The 17,903-nt window shown below is 40.1% G+C and overlaps 1 protein-coding gene across 6 annotated transcripts in view; it reads right to left on the reverse strand.

Annotated features, from left to right (window-relative positions):
* KIAA1109 (KIAA1109 ortholog) overlaps positions 1-9,845 on the reverse strand; it is a 215,483-nt gene extending 205,638 nt beyond the window's left edge. For all 6 annotated transcript variants that reach the window (XM_023217544.3, XM_023217545.3, XM_023217546.3 and 3 more), the window contains exons 1-2: positions 9,594-9,845; positions 8,068-8,153 (exon numbers count right to left, since the gene is read on the reverse strand). The gene's annotated coding sequence lies outside the window, so the exon portion shown is untranslated. The remainder of the gene's footprint in view (positions 1-8,067; positions 8,154-9,593) is intronic.
* Between the last annotated feature and the right edge of the window lie 8,058 nt (positions 9,846-17,903).

The raw sequence follows: 17,903 nt of genomic DNA on the forward strand, positions 1-17,903 counted from the left end.
TCAAGAAAGCTCACTGCACTGGTTAATCTTCTTCCAGGGCTTCATGGCTCCTCTAAAACAAATATCCCATAAGTTGAACAGAACTGTGTGAAATAAGGTTTCCTTTATCAAGCTTAAGCTTGAATATGTCCATATAACATTACTTACCACTTGAGAAGACCTAGCTGTGAAGAGCCACAGCTTACCGTGGCACTGTCATGGCAAAGTATATTTGATTTTAATTATTTGGAGCAACACAGAAAGTGTAATATAACCATTTTTATATGTTTGTGCTTATCCATTCAATAAATATTTATTGGGCTTAAAAATTCTACCACACAACTCAGAAATTCTGAGTATTAAAAGTGTAAGATTTAGAATATTCATAATCTTTAGTAGAATGCCTAACAATATAAAAAATTCTAAATAAATGCTGCCTGAATGACTACCTGTCTCTTAGTACTTATCACGCTGTATTGTAATTATCGGTTTAGAAATTTATCTCCCCCACTAATGGCTGCTCCTTAAGGATGAGCAGAACTCATCTGGGTATCCAATACCCAACAAAGTTCCTGGCATTGAGCAGTCTTTCAATAAATATTTGCTTCGTAAATGAATGAAATAAATGCATCGTTATAAAAAATACATCATTATGAGCTATTGTCAAAGACAGGCAAGTATTTCCAATGTATTCAGGGCCAAAGACACTCCTAAATGATCTTTCATACCCTCAAGAAAATTTGGTTCTCTGGTTGGGTGTTGTGGCTTACGCGTGTAATCCCAGCACTTTGGGAGGCTGAAGTGGGTGGATCACTTGAGCCCAGGAGACCAGCCTGGGTAACATGGCGAAACCCCGTCTCTACAAAAAAATATAAAAATTAGCTGGGTGTGGTGGCAAGCACCTGTAGTTCCACCTACTGGAGAGGCTGAGATGGGAAGGGCACTTAAGCCTGGAAGGTCAAGGCTACAGTGAGCTATGATTGCGCCACTACATAACAGCCTGGGTGACAGAGCAAGACCCTGTCTCAAAAAAAAAGAAAAGAAAAAAGAAAAACTGGTTCTCATTTGCTAGAGCTAAGAAGAGATCTCAATACAGTATTTCTTGCCCACCCCCTACAACCGGCCTGCCAAAAAAAAGTAAAGAAACAGAATATTCAATATTTTAACACCCCAATTCCAAAGAGAACAAAAATGGAAAAAAAAAATTTAATCATACCCAAATCCCTCATGCAACAATGAAATCACAATCTTTGGACCTAAGCTATCCACAAATCTTCAGACCATTATATTAAAGTCTTCTGGATTTAATCATAGTTTTTTAAGGGTTGGAAAATAAACCAACTTTAGAGCTCTCCTTTGAACTCCACCAACATACACTCTCTTCATCACCAAGATTAAGTACCTGTTAGCACATAGTACCATTACTGTATACAAGAAATTCTGTGAATTATGTACTCTGTACAATCACATTTCTATATTGCTTTCTACATTTACTGATCAATATTAAATGCTGCAGAGCAAACGCTTAACTTGAAAACTTTTAACTGTTTGGTTTCTGCACACATGTAACAAATTATCTTTAGATAATTTGTGTAGGGTTATCAAGTTTAAAGACATTTATCTCCTCCTTAACAATTAAAACACCAAGTCATTGATCCAAATAGCTCAGTAGATACCAAAACAAAAGACCTGCCTGAATAGATTGTTTATCTTTCCCATGGCCTAAGGAGATCCCAAAAGTAAAATACAAATCAGATCATACAACATCTTTATTCAAAATAAAGTTTCAAGGAGTGTTTAATTCATGTAAACTATTTCTAAAGTGACAAAAATGATCAAAGCAGTAACCAAGCCTCAGGTAGATGGCCTGGAACTAATGACTTTGTCAAGTTCCTTCCAACTCTATGATGCTACACAGATAAAGTATACAAAATATGTGTCTGCGGCAATTGAATATCTCACTTAAAATAATTATGTAAACTTTATACATTTAAGATAGTATTGGAATGTATAAAAAGGTTGGCATTACCCATTACATGTACAGTGATTTGTAGGGCCCTCTCTGCTTAAAAATTGCTCCCATCATGATACAACAAGGCCTAAAATTACACCATCCATTTACTTAAATAGAATGCTAACCAATACTTTTACGAATGCAAAGATATCTTAATGAGATTTCAATAATATCTACCATTCATGATTACCATGTGGCATTCGTGTAAATTGATTCATTAGAGTGCTTTTCTCATTCGGAAGCAGGACATATGAATATCCCAAAAAGCCTAAGATTCCTAAAGATGGGGAAAATCTTCAAAACAAGATGGGCAACAAGTGCAAACTTAGCCTCCTTAATAATTCTAGCCAAGGTCAGCATCTTTGTGCACATAAATCAAAATTATATAATGTCCTATTCTGTTTATTCAAATGCAGACAAAATAAACAATTATCCTCTTAGGTAAAATAGATTAAGTATAATCCTTACTACCTAGGAAGGGTCACTCCAGGTCCTTTTCAGTCCCAGGATTCAATACACAACACAATTTCACCTGTTAACTAGTTCTGAAGCCCAACAGAATTATGTGGTAAAATAACATTCAATCAGAAATGATAGAAATTGTCTGGTATCTTAGAAATAGAGTAGGCTTTAAAACCAGGTTTGAAATGGAAAGCTGGCTTCATCCCTTTTATACTTCTGTTAGCTGTGAGCAAGCTACTGAATCTCTTTGAGCCTGTTTCCAAATAGTAGGATGGTCATCTCTTCCTTGAAGAGATGCTGAAGGTATTAAAAACATAAAGCAAACATAAAATTCATTGCACAGCACTTGACAAAAAATATTACAGCAGTAGTAGCTAAGCTACTTTTATTAATATTCTTAAAGAAAAAAATCAATTCAACAAAAAAAGTGAAAGCTAAAAGCTAAAAAACAATAAAGTGCATGGCAGTAAACGATTAAAATGTATTTCATTCCTTACAATAAGTAAAAAAAATTTTTTTTTTTTTTTTTTTTTTTGAGACGTAGTCTCTCTCTGTCGCCTAGGCTGGAGTGCAGTGGCACAATCTGGCTCACTGCAACCTCCGCCTCCCAGGTCCAAGCAATTCTCCTGCCTCAGTCTCCCAAGTAGCTGGGACCACAGTCGCCCACCACCACGTCCGGCTAATTTTTTGTATTTTTAGTAGAGACAGGGTTTCACTGTGTTAGCCAGGATGGTCTTGATCTCCTGACCTGGTGATCCACCTGCCTCAGCCTCCCAAAGTGCTGGGATTACAGGCATGAGCCACTGTGCCCAGCCGAAAAACATTTAATAACAGAATTTATATTTATAACAAAAAGAAATTAGTTGCCACAAATAACAATCAAGAAAGTACCAATATTAATAACATAGTTCCACAAGTACTAGTTAGCATGATTCTTAGAAGCAAATCAAATACCAGGCAAAAGAAATATTCAGGTATGGCGACTGATGATCCAAACACTATAAATCAGCAAACGAAACAAACATAATTTTTAATATCATAATCTATGCTACAAAAATGATTCTTCATGTTTATATATGGAAGAACTCCCAACATCTAAGAAGTCATATCATCCAACCAAATATGCTGTATTTTACCAAACCTCACCTCCATAGTCAGAAATTTATGCTAGTTCACCTAAATACTTATCAAAATAATTTTTTCAAAAACTTTTTTTTTTTCAGTCTCGCTGTGTCACCCAGTCTGGAGTACAGTGGCACAATCTCGGCTCAGTGCAAGCCCCTCCTCCTGGGTTCATGCCATTCTCCTGCCTCAGCCTCCCGAGTAGCTGGGACTACAGGTGCCTACCACCACACCCGGCTAATTTTGTTTTCATATTTTTAGTAGAGACAGCATTTCACTGTGTTAGCCAGGATGGTCTCGATCTCTTGACCCTGCAATCCGCCCGCCTCAGCCTCCCAAAGTGCTGGTATTACAGGCATGAGCCACTGTGCCCGGCCTCAAAAACTTAAAAAGCTGTAGAAAACGTATCAACTAAGAGGATAGAGAGAGCTAACTACAATCTCTCCAAATCTAGAAGAAATCATGACTTTTAAATATTATCTACTTTTAATAGTAATACTTTAGTGGTAATTACTACCTTCAGCATACTCCTTAATATGGTTGAGCGATACAAAGAGATCAATAGAAATTACCATGAATGAAAGGGTTAGTCCCCATACCATAAATTAATTAGTTATAGGGCTTCATTTATGCTTTTTTCATATTGGCTGACAAACATATTCTGTAAGTTTCTTTTAATCAACAATTCAATTTCTCACTTCCATGTTTATTTAAAATATTTTAAAACACTAAATAACGCTAAAATGATGCATCAACAAAGAAAAATTCTAAAGGATTTTTTGAAATAAAACTATTTCTTTTTTCCTATGTAGCATTTAGGCTTTTCTTATATCTTCCAGTCTTAAGCCACTTGGGTCAGGAACCCTCACCTGATACATACTCAAAATACCCACCCAAAAAAACAGGGACTTGGGAGACAGGGACGGGGAAAATGGTCACATGTGTTTACCAACACTCTCATCAGATCAAGTTCAAAGAAAATATTTTTTTAATTAGAGTGTTGCTAGGGAGAGAGCCAAATGGATCCACACAATAGCCAATTCCTGTGAACCAAGAAAATTACTATAATAGAAATTGAACTTCTATGTGACTATGACAAAAAAAGCTGTTGGTCTCCATCCAGCAGCTAAACTAGTGAGCCATCATGGAATTAAATCCTCCAGCCCCAGTTGAGCCCCTAGATCAGGGGTCCCCAACCCCCAAGCTGCAGACTGCTACTGGTCTGTGGCCTGGTAGCAACTAGACCACACAGCCGGAGGTGAGTGAGGATTACCACCTGAGCTCTGCCTCCTGTCAGATCAGCGGGTGGCATTATTCTCATAGGGGTGCAAACCCAGCTGTGAACTGCACCTGCGAGGGATTTAGGTTAAGAGAATTTAATGCCTGATGATCCGAGGTGGAAGAGCTTCATCCTGAAACCATCCCCCCATCAACCCCACCCATCGGGTGCATGGAAAAATTGTCTTCTACGAAACTGGTCCCTAGTGCCAAAAAGGTTGAGAACCACTACCCTAGATAACTAAAGTCCCAGCCTACATCTTTGCTGCATCCTCCTCAAAGACCCTGAGCCAGAAGCACCCAGTTTAGTAATTCCCAAATTTTTGATCCACAGAAACTGAGATAATAAATGTTTATCAGTTTAAACCCCTAAGTTCTGGGACAATTTGTTATTTAGCCACAGACACTAATACAAAGTATGAGAAGGGTAATTTTGCAAGAGATCTTCAAGGTATCTCTAACTTGATGATTCATATATGTCATCTTAAGCTAAACCACCTCACTCTCCTCCTCCTCCCTACCAAAAGATCAGGAGTCAGCAATGCCACACCAAGAATTCTACTGATAACAAGAGTGAACTCTTTCCTCTTTCTACCATAAGTCAGAGTCTCCTGCATAAACTTTGTAGAGTAACCCTTTACCCTGCCTCCTACAAATTTATCTGTATACATAATCATCATCACCTCCTTCCTTTCCTTCCTTCCTGTCTCAGTAGAAGTCTATCTAAAGTACCCTTGACCTGAACCCTTGCATTACATCCTTTCCAGTTTGTTTAGGGACTTTGCTTCACCAATTATTTTGTCTCATTCCTCTATCTTCCAATTTTCTTTCTGATGACTCTTTATCTTCAGCAAACAAACGTGTGCTTATATCCCTTATACCTTAAAAAACAAAAACGTTCTCTCAAACTCATAGCTTTAGCTATATCCTTTTCTACTCCATTTACAACTAAACTTTCTGAAATAGTAAATGACATTAGCTATTTCAACATTCATATTCCTTACCCAGTGTGAATTCGCTTCACTTGTAAAACTGCTCTTGCTCAGGTCATCAACAATTTCTTAAGTGATATGTCCAATGGATACTTTAGTTGTCCTCATCTTACTTGATGTCTATAGATGTCTAATATTCATTCCTTTTCTCTAAACTTGGTTCTTCCACTGACTTTTGTGACTCTCTTGCCCAATCTTACTTCCCTGCCCACTCCTTTGAGGTATATTTTCTTCAGCCTCACCCTTAAATGCTGTTGTTCTCCATCCTCATTTCTCTTCTATTTTCACTCTACATTTTCCCATGAGTGATTTCATCCATTGCCATTGCTTTTAACTATCTTTAAATTGTGACTCCAAAATTTACATCTCAAGCTGGGTATTCTGCTTAACTCAGATCCATATATACAACTGCCTAATGACATTTCTTAGAAGTCACAGATGCCTCAGATTTAATGGATCAAACTGAACTCATCTCCTCCAATCATGTTCCCCAATCTACTGCTCTTCCTATACGTCCTACCTCAGTAAAGGGCCCCAGAATCTACTCAGTTTCCCAAACCAGAGAATTCATTCTAAGCATCCCAAAAGTATTTATTAAACATTAATATGTGCATAAAGATGATGGTGGCAAGAAATTACCTGACTTCATTTTCCCTCATACCCACTAAATCCTATCCATCTACCTCCTTTACATCTATTAAATCCATCTCCATTTCTTAATTCCAATTTGCACTGTAGTTCTCATTTCCCACCTGGATAATTATAATAGCCTCTAACTGGTCACCAGTTTTCAAAGCTCACCTCCCTCCAATTCATCACCTAAACAGTTCCCTATCTGACCATGTATCTTCTATATAAATTCCTCAAATTTTTCTCAAATTAAAAAATTAATTTTGCTAAGCTCCCACAAAAATTAAAAATTCTGTCACTATCTTTAATATGAAATACAGTATGCTAAAATAAAGTCTACAAAAATCCTAGTTTCACTAGGCACAGTGGCTCACACCTGTAATCCCACCACTTAGGGAAGCCAAGGTGGGTGGATCACTTGAGGTCAGAAGTTTGAGACAAGCCTGGACAACATGGTGAAACCCTGTCTCTACCAAAAATACAAAAATTGGCCAGGCGTTGTGGCATATGCCTGTAATCCCGGCTACTCAGGAGCTTGAGGCATGAGAATTACTTGAACCCAGGAGGCACAGGTTGCAGTGAGAAGAGATTGCACCACTGCACTCCAGCCTGGGAGGCAGAGTGAAATTGTGTCTCAAAAAAAAAAAAAAAAAAAAAAACCCCTAGTTTCCCACTGTACATTAAGGCAGCACTCATACAGAATCCTGCTTTACCAACTAAAATAATATGAAATTTTTTATTATAAATACACTTAATATATGAGTAATGCTCACTTCCTAGTCTTCTACATAAACCAAAAACATACTTGCTTATCAAATAAAGAAAATATATCAGTTCACAAAAATGTTACTTTCTAAGAGAAAATGCACTACTGTAGTGCTCTCCAGGGCCATGAAGACCATTACTCTATTACCAAAAGCCTGGATGTGTGACATATGATACTCAATAGCTAGTTATGAAATGAATTACAATGCTTCTTAATCACCTTTGATCATGTCTTCTATTATTCTCTGTAGAACTCATAGAAAAAATATACTTTTCAGCCATACATAATATTCTATGAAAAACAAACCAAAAGTCAACTACTTTTCTTCATTTTCTCAACTTCTTATTAAAAACACTTTACAAACATAGGCAGATTAAAGAGCAGGCAAAAGAGAGAACAGAATTTTGACACCTGTGAAGCAAAGGCTTTCCTTGCTTTCTCCTGCCAATGCACAGGTTAAGCACATGACTTGTCAATCAGGTATCAATAGCTCAGAAGTCAAGTAAAATGATTAACAGGTTACATTACATATCACCACCACCCCACCCCCATTCCCCAGCAATACAGGCAGATTAAACCACAACTGAAGCAGAAAGTCAGAAGACCTAGCTACTTGGGAGGCTGAGGCAGAAGAATGGCGTGAACCCGGGAGGCGGAGCTTGCAGTGAGCCGAGATGGCGCCACTGCACTCCAGCCTGGGCGACAGAGAGAGCGAGACTCCGTCTCCAAAAAAAAAAAAAAAAAAAAAAAAGAAAGTCAGAAGATTTTTCTCTGAGCTTTAACTGAAAATTTGACCTTTTTAAAACTTAGCCAAAAATACTTACCCACGTTTTTTTTCCAGAGTTTGCAACGTTCTGTTTTTCCTTCTCCTTTTCTTCAGAAGGCCTTTCTGCAGTGTTTCATCTTAAACCTGAAAAGAATGACATTTTAACCAATTATACAAGGTATTCTGGCTTTATGGGCAGCATAACTATTTCTGATTATATGATTTGGTTACTTAATCATGCACAAACAGGAGGAAACTCTTTTAGTCCAATATTACGTTTCCTTGTTTAAAGTTTCCAAACAAGAAATACGCCTAAGTACAAAATAAGACTACAACTTCCAAATTAAAGCCTTTCAAAGGTCCCAAAACCACTGTACTTAAGAGCATGAGTTTAGTAATCCAAACTTCCTAGAGATCAAATCCTATGTTTAAAATATACTCAAAATGTGACATTGAAAAAGTTTCTCTCAAACTGATGGGTCCTTGCTGGCAGAAACAGTGCCATAATGTCCTTCCTGGCATACTTTTTATCAAATGAAAATCTTGCAAAATCACAGGGTGCTTGGGAGTTGGTATGGCATACTGACTAAGGGACTGCAAACGAGTCAGATTACCTGGTTTCAGTCACAGCTCTGACTTTGAACATGTTACTTTGTAGGTCTATTCTGTTCTTTCATCTAGAAAATGGGAATAGTAGACTTTACATTATAGGATTGTTATGATTAAAGGTGATAATATATGCACATAATTATATGTAACACTCAAGAGTTACAAAACAAAGTATTCTGGGTATTCATCCATTTTTATACTTTGTATATTTAACTTGGAATAAAACAACTTCATTGCTATGCACAGGGTGAAAGCAGCAACTACTAAACTGGTTGAAACTTACAGGCGCTTAGACTGTTATAAAGTCCATTAGTTCCTTAAAGAGGAAATTTACATGAACTTTTACCTTTAACAAACGTCAACACTAAGGCCAAGAGGAAGGTAAAAAAACGACAACAACAAATACTCTCCGGAAGGAAAATTCAACTTCTCTTCACCTTCCTTTGACCAATAGGAAATTCTGCTGAAACGTACTCTTCCAGAGTGCAGTGCAGCAAGCACCAATTCAGAATACAAAACACATCAATCCTGGAGAAGAAAGCGGGGGTTGTTCCAAGGTTTCCCCACCCTCGGTCAACCGACCCTATATTAAGCAGCATGGGGTCTACCACAACCCAGTGCAGCTAGCAAGGCTTAAGTCCGAGCCTGCGGGTGCACGGTCCTGGTCCTTCCCGCCGAGTCCACACACCAGCAAGTGGAGCACCTTACCATCACCCGCAGGAACCGCTCCTGCATCAAAGTCCCCAGCCATCCGACTGTCATGGCCCTTCCAGACTTTCCCACTGACCTCCAACCCCCGGTCTATAGATGCCAGCGCTGCAGGTAAGGATGGCAAAGGAATATGACAGAGTCGCCGCCGCAGCAGGCAGCCACGACGAAGCCAAAGCTCTCGGACTCCAACCAGGTTGAGTTCCAGAGACACTGGAAAAAGGGGCTGACGACCTCAATCCCGCCTGGCCCGGCCCATCCCCTCACCTGGGCGTGTGCCACCGCAGCCCGAAATCCCTCTGGCCTCTCTGCGGGGAACGCCGAGGGCCTTGGGCGGCGGCAGGGGCGGCGGCAGCAGCAGCACCGAGCCGGATGCAGTCTACGAAACTCTGTCGGTGCCCACACCCTCTAGCCCCGCCGCCCGGGCCCGCCGCCCTGGTCCAGACCCTGACCGCAGCCACCGACACCCAAGGGGGCGGAGGAGGAGGGGAGGGGTCCCAACAGAGGCCGGGCGGCACTGCGCCTGCGTCAGGCAGTAACGTCACACGCCAGCGTCGCCGGCGCCTCGAGATACGCCACTCAAGCCCTGCCCAGGAATCCGAAGGCGTCCCGCCCCATTTCCTCCTCCCCGAGCTGCAGACGGAGCCAGAACCCTGAATTTGAAAGTCACTTTGCTACCTTAACAATCCAAAGGAAAAGTTAGTGCTTTCCTGATACCAGGAGACAGATAAGCCCACTTAGGAGAAGGAGGCTAACGAAAAAGGAGCTTCGGATGGGTGTATGAAGTGAACTGAGTCCCTACGAAATAGAAATGCTTTTATGACATGATCAATAAGGAAGCTCGATTGTGTGAAATGCTGCCATGCTGAATCTCTCAACTAAGACTATTATTATGTTGATGATACTAATGAAAAGTAATTTGCTGCTCTCTTTAAAGAGAAAGGCTCTTAATATTATTTAGCGGGTCAACCAAGGCAAACGATTTCTTGGGATTAGAGACATGTCGCAGATATTTATCTGCGCACCTGTTATGTACAAACTATCAGGGAGAGAAAAGTGGAAAACACTAGTATACTAGCAATAGTGAACAATGTTTAGCAGGGCTTATTGACTAATCCTCCCAAAATCCTGTAAGACTATTCTCATCCCCATTTATCTCCATTTCACAAATTGAAAAACTAAGACACAGGTTAAATAACTTGCTAGAGAACCAGGGTTTGGACCCAAGAAATGTGGCTCCAAAGTATTACTGTATACTGCCCCTCAAGTTCTATATGTCTAAATCTCTAGTTCTGAGTTCCTTCCGGAGCTGAGGTACTTACTACAACCTTAGTATTTCCACGTGGCAGTTCCATTCTCAACTCAAAAGGAACAAATATGAAACCAAATTTAAGATAATGCCAGAAAACACATGAGATACCGCAATTAACTGTTATTGCATATAAGGAAATAGAGGCCCAGTCTGAAGTGGTTTATGGAAGCACTGGATGAAAACTAAAAGAAGAAAAGCATGCACTGTGTTAGTTACTTCCTCCTGCTACCTGGACACTGGCCTTATGTAAATTAACTCTTTAGAATTTATTTCTGCCCCTCTGCAAAGAAATTAATTTCAATTGTCTTTTTCAACATCTGGAAGATTTCTAGTCATTCTTAATCTTTGTTCTCTAATAAGGGAACCCCCACAAGGATTCAAATTTGCTACAGCCAAACTTCGGACTTTGCCGAAGAAGGACATTGTGCAAGTACAAGTTCTCTGGACTAGAAATTACCTAGAGATGGTTCAAGTTTTCCAAATCAAAAACTAAACTGAAACTAAGTTGCACTGTAGCTGAGGGGAGAGGAGAGAAGGAAGTTCACTATGGCCTTTCTGTAACCATGTGAAGGGACTGTGGGAATCTGGAAGTTTCTGCCTCTACTTCCTTTCCATCCCTATGATCAAGAGTTACCCTATTAACTACAGCTATGCATTAGGTGACGTTGTATAAATGAATTATTTATTTTAGAAACCTCTATTCTAAAGGCCTTTAGTCTTGTGAAAATCAATATACTCTCTGACATTTCATATGGCTCACTAAATTTGCACAGCAAGGCTTACTGCCTTCCCCAGTCTCTCACCTACTTTTCATTTTTCTCTAGCATGTCATTAAAGTAAGGATCCCAAAGAAACTGCCTCCATTGAATCCAATAAGAATTTCTCTAATGATGAAAGCCCTCAAATGATTTTTTATATCTTACTTTTTATTTGAAATAATTATAGATTCACAGGAAGTTGCAAAGATAATACAAAGTGGTCCATGTAACCTTCACCCAATTTCCCCCATAGTAACATCTTGTGTAATTATAGTACAGTAAGAAAACCAGGAATCTGACATTGGTACATTGTCTGTATATAGCTCTATTTCATTTTATCGTGTGTAATTCCATGTAACTATCACTATAAACAATACAGACCTCACCACAAAGATCTCCCTCTTACCTCCCTTTTATAGATGCACCCACCTCCCTCCCCATATAACAACTCTAACTCTTGGCAACCACTAATCTGTCTTCCATCTTTGTAATTTTGTCATTTTGAGGATGTTATGTAAATGAAAGAGTACAGTGTGTAACCTTTAGGGACAGGGTTTTTTCACTCTACATAATTCCCTTGAACTCTATCCAAATTGTCATCTATATCAATAAGTGTGATCTTTTGATTGCTGAGTAGTATTCCAATATATGGATGTTCCACAGTCTAATCATTCACCCATTGAGAAACATTTTGTTGTTTTCAGTTTGATGCTATTACAAATAAAGCTACTATAAACAATTTTGTACAGGTTTGTTTGTGTGGTCTAGTGATTTTTTTAAAAGGAAAACAACATAGGAAATTTTGGCCACTGAAAAGCTCTATTTTTTAAACTTCTATTTTAAGTTCAAGGGTGCATGTGCAGGCTTGTTACATAGGTAAACTTGTGGTGTCATGGGGGTTTGTTGTATAGATCATTTTATCACCCAGGTATTAAGCCTAGTACCTATTAGTTAGTTTTCTTGATCCTCTCCCTCATCCACCTTCACCCTCCCATAGCCGCCAGTGTCTGTTTTTTCCCTTCTGTTTGTCCATGTGTTCTCTCCATTTAGTTCCCACTTATAAGTGAGAACATGCAGTGTTTGATTTTCTGTTCCTGCGTTAGTTTGCTAAGGATAATGGCCTCTGGCTCTATCCATGTCCCTGCAAAGGACATGATCTCATTCTTTTTATGGCTGTATAGTATTACATAGTATATCTGTACCACGTTTTCTTTATCCAGGCTATCATTAATAGGCATTTAGGTAGATTCTATGTCTTTGCTATTGTGAATAATGCTGTAAATGAAGATACATATGCATGTGTCTTTATAATAGAATGATTTATATTCCTTTGGTTATATACCCAGTAATGGGATTGCTCAGTCAAATGGTATTTCTGTCTCTAGGTCTTTGAGGAATTGCCACACTGTCTTCCACAATGGTTGGACTAATTTACACTCCCACCAACAGTGTATAAATGTTCCTTTTTCTCTGCAACCTCACCAGCACCTGTTATTTTTTTTTTACTTTTTAGTAATAGCCATTTTGAGTGATATGATTTTGATTTGCATTTGTGGTTTTGATTTGCATTTCTCTAGTGATCAATGATGTTGAGCTTTCTCATATCATTGTTGGTTGCATGCTTTTGAGAAGTGTCTGTTCATGTCCTTTGCCCACTTTCTAATGGGGTTGTTTTTTTCTTGTAAATTTAAGTTCTTTATAAAGGCTGGATATTAGACATTTGTCAGATGCATAGTTTACAAAAATTTTCTCCCATTCTGTAGGTTGTCTATTTACTCTGTTGATAGTTTCATTTGCCCTGCAAAAGCTCGTTAGTTTAATTAGCTCCCAATTGTCAAATTTTGCTTTCATTGCAATTGCTTTTGGCATCTTCTTCATGAAATCTTTGCCTGTACCTGTTTCCTGAATGGTATTGCTTTGGTTGTCTTCCAGGATTTGTGTAGTTTTGGGTTTTACATTTAAGTCTTTAGTCCATCTTGAGTTAATTTTTGTATATGGTATAAGGAAAGGGACCAGTTTCAATCTTCTGCATATAGCTAGCCAGTTCTACCAGCACCATTTATTGAATGGGGAATCCTTTCCCCATAGAACACTATATTTTTAAGGTGGGCCCAAGGTGAAAAGGTGAAGTTTATCTATTTGAGCTCTCTTTTTTCTCCCTTGGTCCTCTTATTTTCCGTTCAGAGGTTTACACACAAAGGTCAGCTTCTGAGTCAAATTAAATAAGGCTCTCATGGCCTCCCTGAAGTTATCCTCCATACATACCTCTTTCTGCCCCTATAAAGTTCACTTTTTTTTTTTTTTTTTTTTTTGAGATGAAGTCTCGCTCTTGTCCCCTGGCCTGGAATGCAATGGCGCGATCTCGGCTCACTGCAACTTCCGCCTCCCGGGTTCAAGCAATTCTCCTGCCTCAACCCCCCTAGTAGCTTGGATTGCAGGTGCCTGCCACCACACCCAGCTAATTTTTTTTTGTATTTTTAGTAGAGACGGGGTTTCACCATGTTGGCCAGGCTGGTCTCGAACTCCTGACCTGAGGTGATCCGCCTGTCTCAGCCTCCCAAACTGCTGAGATTACAGGCGTGAGCCACCGTGCCCAGCCTAAATTTCACTTTCATATAAAGCCCTAAAAATGAATCAATGAAGACAAAAATCTTCAAGTTTAAAGAGATCGAATGTAATAAATTTCTAGGCCGGGTGCGGTGGCTCAAGCCTGTAATCCCAGCACTTTGGGAGGCCGAGACGGGCAGATCACGAGGTCAGGAGATCGAGACCATCCTGGCTAACCGGTGAAACCCCGTCTCTACTAAAAAATACAAAAAACTATCCAGGCGAGGTGGCGGGCACCTGTAGTCCCAGCTACTCGGGAGGCTGAGGCAGGAGAATGGCGTGAACCCGGGAGGTGGAGCTTGCAGTGAGCGGAGATCCGGCCACTGTACTCCAGCCTGGGCGACAGAGCGAGACTCCATCTTAAATAAATAAATAAATAAATAAATAAATAAATAAATAAATAAATAAATTTCTAACTGTATAATTTCAGACACAATAAAAGGATTATTTAGAGATAAAATAGATTGCTTTCAAAATACAAAAGTGGCCACCAAATTAGCCAAGATTTAGCTGCTTTCTATTTACATTGATATTTTCACCATGAAAATGTTCTATACTAGAGTAAAAGAAAATGTGTTTCACACATGCAGTAAATAAAAACAGTAACCATTTATTAAACATATATGACATTTTGTAATGTGTGCATATATTACTGATTCTAAAGTAAAATAACATAGTTTGATGACATTAACTATCTTTTCCTTTGACTCTCCCTTCAATGTATACTTTCTCTCTCTATACCTAATATGAATTGGCACTTCTTTTAGGTTGTCATAACAAAACACCACAGATCAGATGGCTTAAACAACAGAAATTTATTTTCTCATAGTTCTGGGAGCTGAAAGTCCAAGAACAAGGTGTCAGGAGGTTCAGTTTCTCCTGAGGCCTCTTTCCTTGGTTTGCAGATATCCATCTTCTTCCTGTGTCTTCACATCATCCTTTCTCTGTGCAGTCACTTCCCTCCTATCTCACTATGTATCGTAATCTCCTCTTGAAAGAAGGTCTGTCAGCAAAGCTAGTTGCTATGCTGGCTTCAATCTAATGCTTCGGTGGCAGCAAGATGCTGGCAGAACTCCAGTCTTATACTCTTCCTGGGTTTTTTGTTTGTTTGTTTTTTTGTTTTGTTTTTGTTTTGTTTTTTATCCAGCAAAAAAGATCAAGGATCTCGTCACACTGACTTCTGATTCATTGACTGCTTTTGAGTCTCATGCTTATTCTCAATCCAATTGCAGTGGTAGTGAGAACTGAGATAAGGTTGCTCACTATAGGCCTTAGACATGCACTCTACCTCCAGAATCACAGCTAGTGCCAACTATTATGTTATCAATAAAGTGTGTATCACAATGATTTCCAATTTTTCTGTTTCGAAATACCTTTTTTTTTCATACTAGACTGTAAATTATCTGAGGAAGGAATTATGTCTTACAGATCTTTGTATTTAGGCCTAGCAGTGAGTCTTGCATAAGGTAAACATTCAATAAATGGTTATTAAATAAAGGAAGGAAGAAACAATTAGCTTCAGATAATTTAATGTTATATTAAAATAAACTTGTTAAAGAATGTTTAAACACCAATAAATTTCCCACCTTGCATTTGAGTGTGAACTACCACACACTTTATTTGAATTTCCATTAAATGAACCATACTTTAAAAGTAAAGTTACCAGTCGGGTGTGGTGGCTCACACCTGTAATCCCAGCACTTTGGGAGGAAAAGGCAGGCAGGCAGATCACAAGGTCAGGAGATCAAGACCATCCTGGCCAACATGGTGAAACCCCATCTCTACCAAAAAAAATACAAAAAAAAATTAGCCGGGTGTGGTGGCAGGCATCTGTAGTCCCAGCTACTCGGGAGGCTGAGGCAGGAGAATGCCGTGAACCTAGGAGGCAGAGCTTGTAGTAAGCTGAGATTGCGCCACTGCACTCCAGCCTGGGCAACAGAGTGAGACTCTGTCTCAAAAAAAAACAGAAAAAGTAAAGTTACCATCATCTAGTGCTTGCAGTTACTGCCTATACCTCTCAACTTAAAATATGGTGCAATAATTCAACATCTGTTATATTTAAAGGACATTACGTTTTTGACTAACACTGTATATTCATATTTGCTGAGTGAAATAATCATTATAACAACTGCTACTGTTAGTACACATTGAGTGGAAGAGGAGTGTGGTAAGAAGGCTGAATAAAATCCTCCAGTGATCATTCCCCATTCAGGAACACCAGAACTGTCCACACAAGAAAGCACCTTCATAAAAAACAAAAATCAGGTGAGTGATCACAGTATCTGATTTTAACATCGTATTAAGGAAAGAACACTGAAGACGGTAGAAAAGACAGTCTTGAATTGATGAAACTATCCCTGGAAACTACCCCTGGAAAGAGGATCTGTATACTTAGGGAAGGAGAGCCCAGTGACTGTAGGACTTCACTTTGGAATTCAGTGCTACCCTATCACAGTGGAAAGCAACACAGGGCAGAAATCAGGTGATATCCAGCTGAGCATTTAGACCAGCCCTAGCCAGAGTTGAATTGTCCATCCCAGCGGCCAGAATCTGAGTTCCAGCAAGCCCCTCCACCATTGGCTAAAGTGCTCTGGAGTCCTAATTAAACTTAATAGGCAGTCTAGGCCAGAGGGACAGCAATTACTGGGCAAGTCCTGGTGCTGTGCTACACTCTGAGCCAGTGGACTTGGGGTGCTTGCATTGTACTGAAACAACAGCTGAGGAGGCCAAGAGAGTGCTTGTGTCAACCTTCCCCAATCCCAGGCAGTGCAGCTTGCAGCTCCAGGAGATTTTCTTTCCTTCCACTTGAGGAGAGGACAGGAGAAAGTAAAGAGGACTTTGGCTTGCAACTTGGATACCAGTTCAGCCACAGTAGAATATGGCACAGGCAGTCTTGAAGTCCCCATTCTAGGCTGTAGCCCCAGGGTGGCATAATAGATACACCCTGAGCCAGAAGGAAACCTGCTGTCTTGAAGGAAGGACCCAGTCCTGGCAGGATTCATCACCTGCTAGCTAAAGAGTTCTTTGGTCTTGAATAAACAACAGTAATAATAAGATAGTACTCACTGAGGGTCTTGGGTGAGACTCAGAGACATGCTGGCTTTAGTGTGACCCAGTACATTCCCAGCTGTGGTGGACATGGAGAGAGACACCTCCTTGAGGAAAGGAGGGGGAAGAATAAAGGAGCTTTGTCTTGTAGTTCAGGTACCAGGTTGGCCACAGTCGGGTAGAGCACCAGGCAGCCTCCTGTGGTCCCCAGTTCCAGGCTTTGGCTCCTGAGCAGCATTTCTGGACCTGCCCTGGACCAGAAGGGAGCCTGCTGCCCTGAAGGGAGAGACCCGTGGCAGCATTCACCATGAGCTGACTGAAGAGTTCTTGGGCCTTTAGTCAATATCAGAGGTAGCCAGGTAGGACTTGTCATGGGCCTGGGGTGGTGGTAGCCATGAGAAGAGTCTTCTTCTGGATGAGGAAAGGGAGAAAAAAGTGGGAAGGGCTTTGTCTTGTGTCTTGAGTGCCAGCTCACCTGCAGTAGAATAGAACACCAAGTAGCTTCCTAAGGTTCCTGACTCTAGAGCCTGGCTCAAGATGACATTTCGGAACTTTCCCTGGACCAGAGAGGAGCTTGCTGCCCTGAAGGGAAGAACACAAGCATGGCTACGTTGGCTAACTGCTGACTGAAGAGCTTTTGAAGCTTGAGTGAACATTGGCAGTAGCCAGGCAGTGTTTGCCGTTGGCCTTGATTAACACCCAGTGCTATGCTGGCTTCAGGTCTGACCCTGCACTGTTCCAGTATGGTGGTCACAGGAGTACCTGTATCACCTCTCTCCTAATCCCAAGTATCTCAACACACACAGACAGACTCCATTTTTGGCTGTAAGTGGGAGAAGTGACAGAGGAGAA

Source organism: Piliocolobus tephrosceles, chromosome 3, assembly GCF_002776525.5.
Source record: "Piliocolobus tephrosceles isolate RC106 chromosome 3, ASM277652v3, whole genome shotgun sequence".
NCBI classification, from domain to species: Eukaryota; Metazoa; Chordata; class Mammalia; order Primates; family Cercopithecidae; genus Piliocolobus; species Piliocolobus tephrosceles.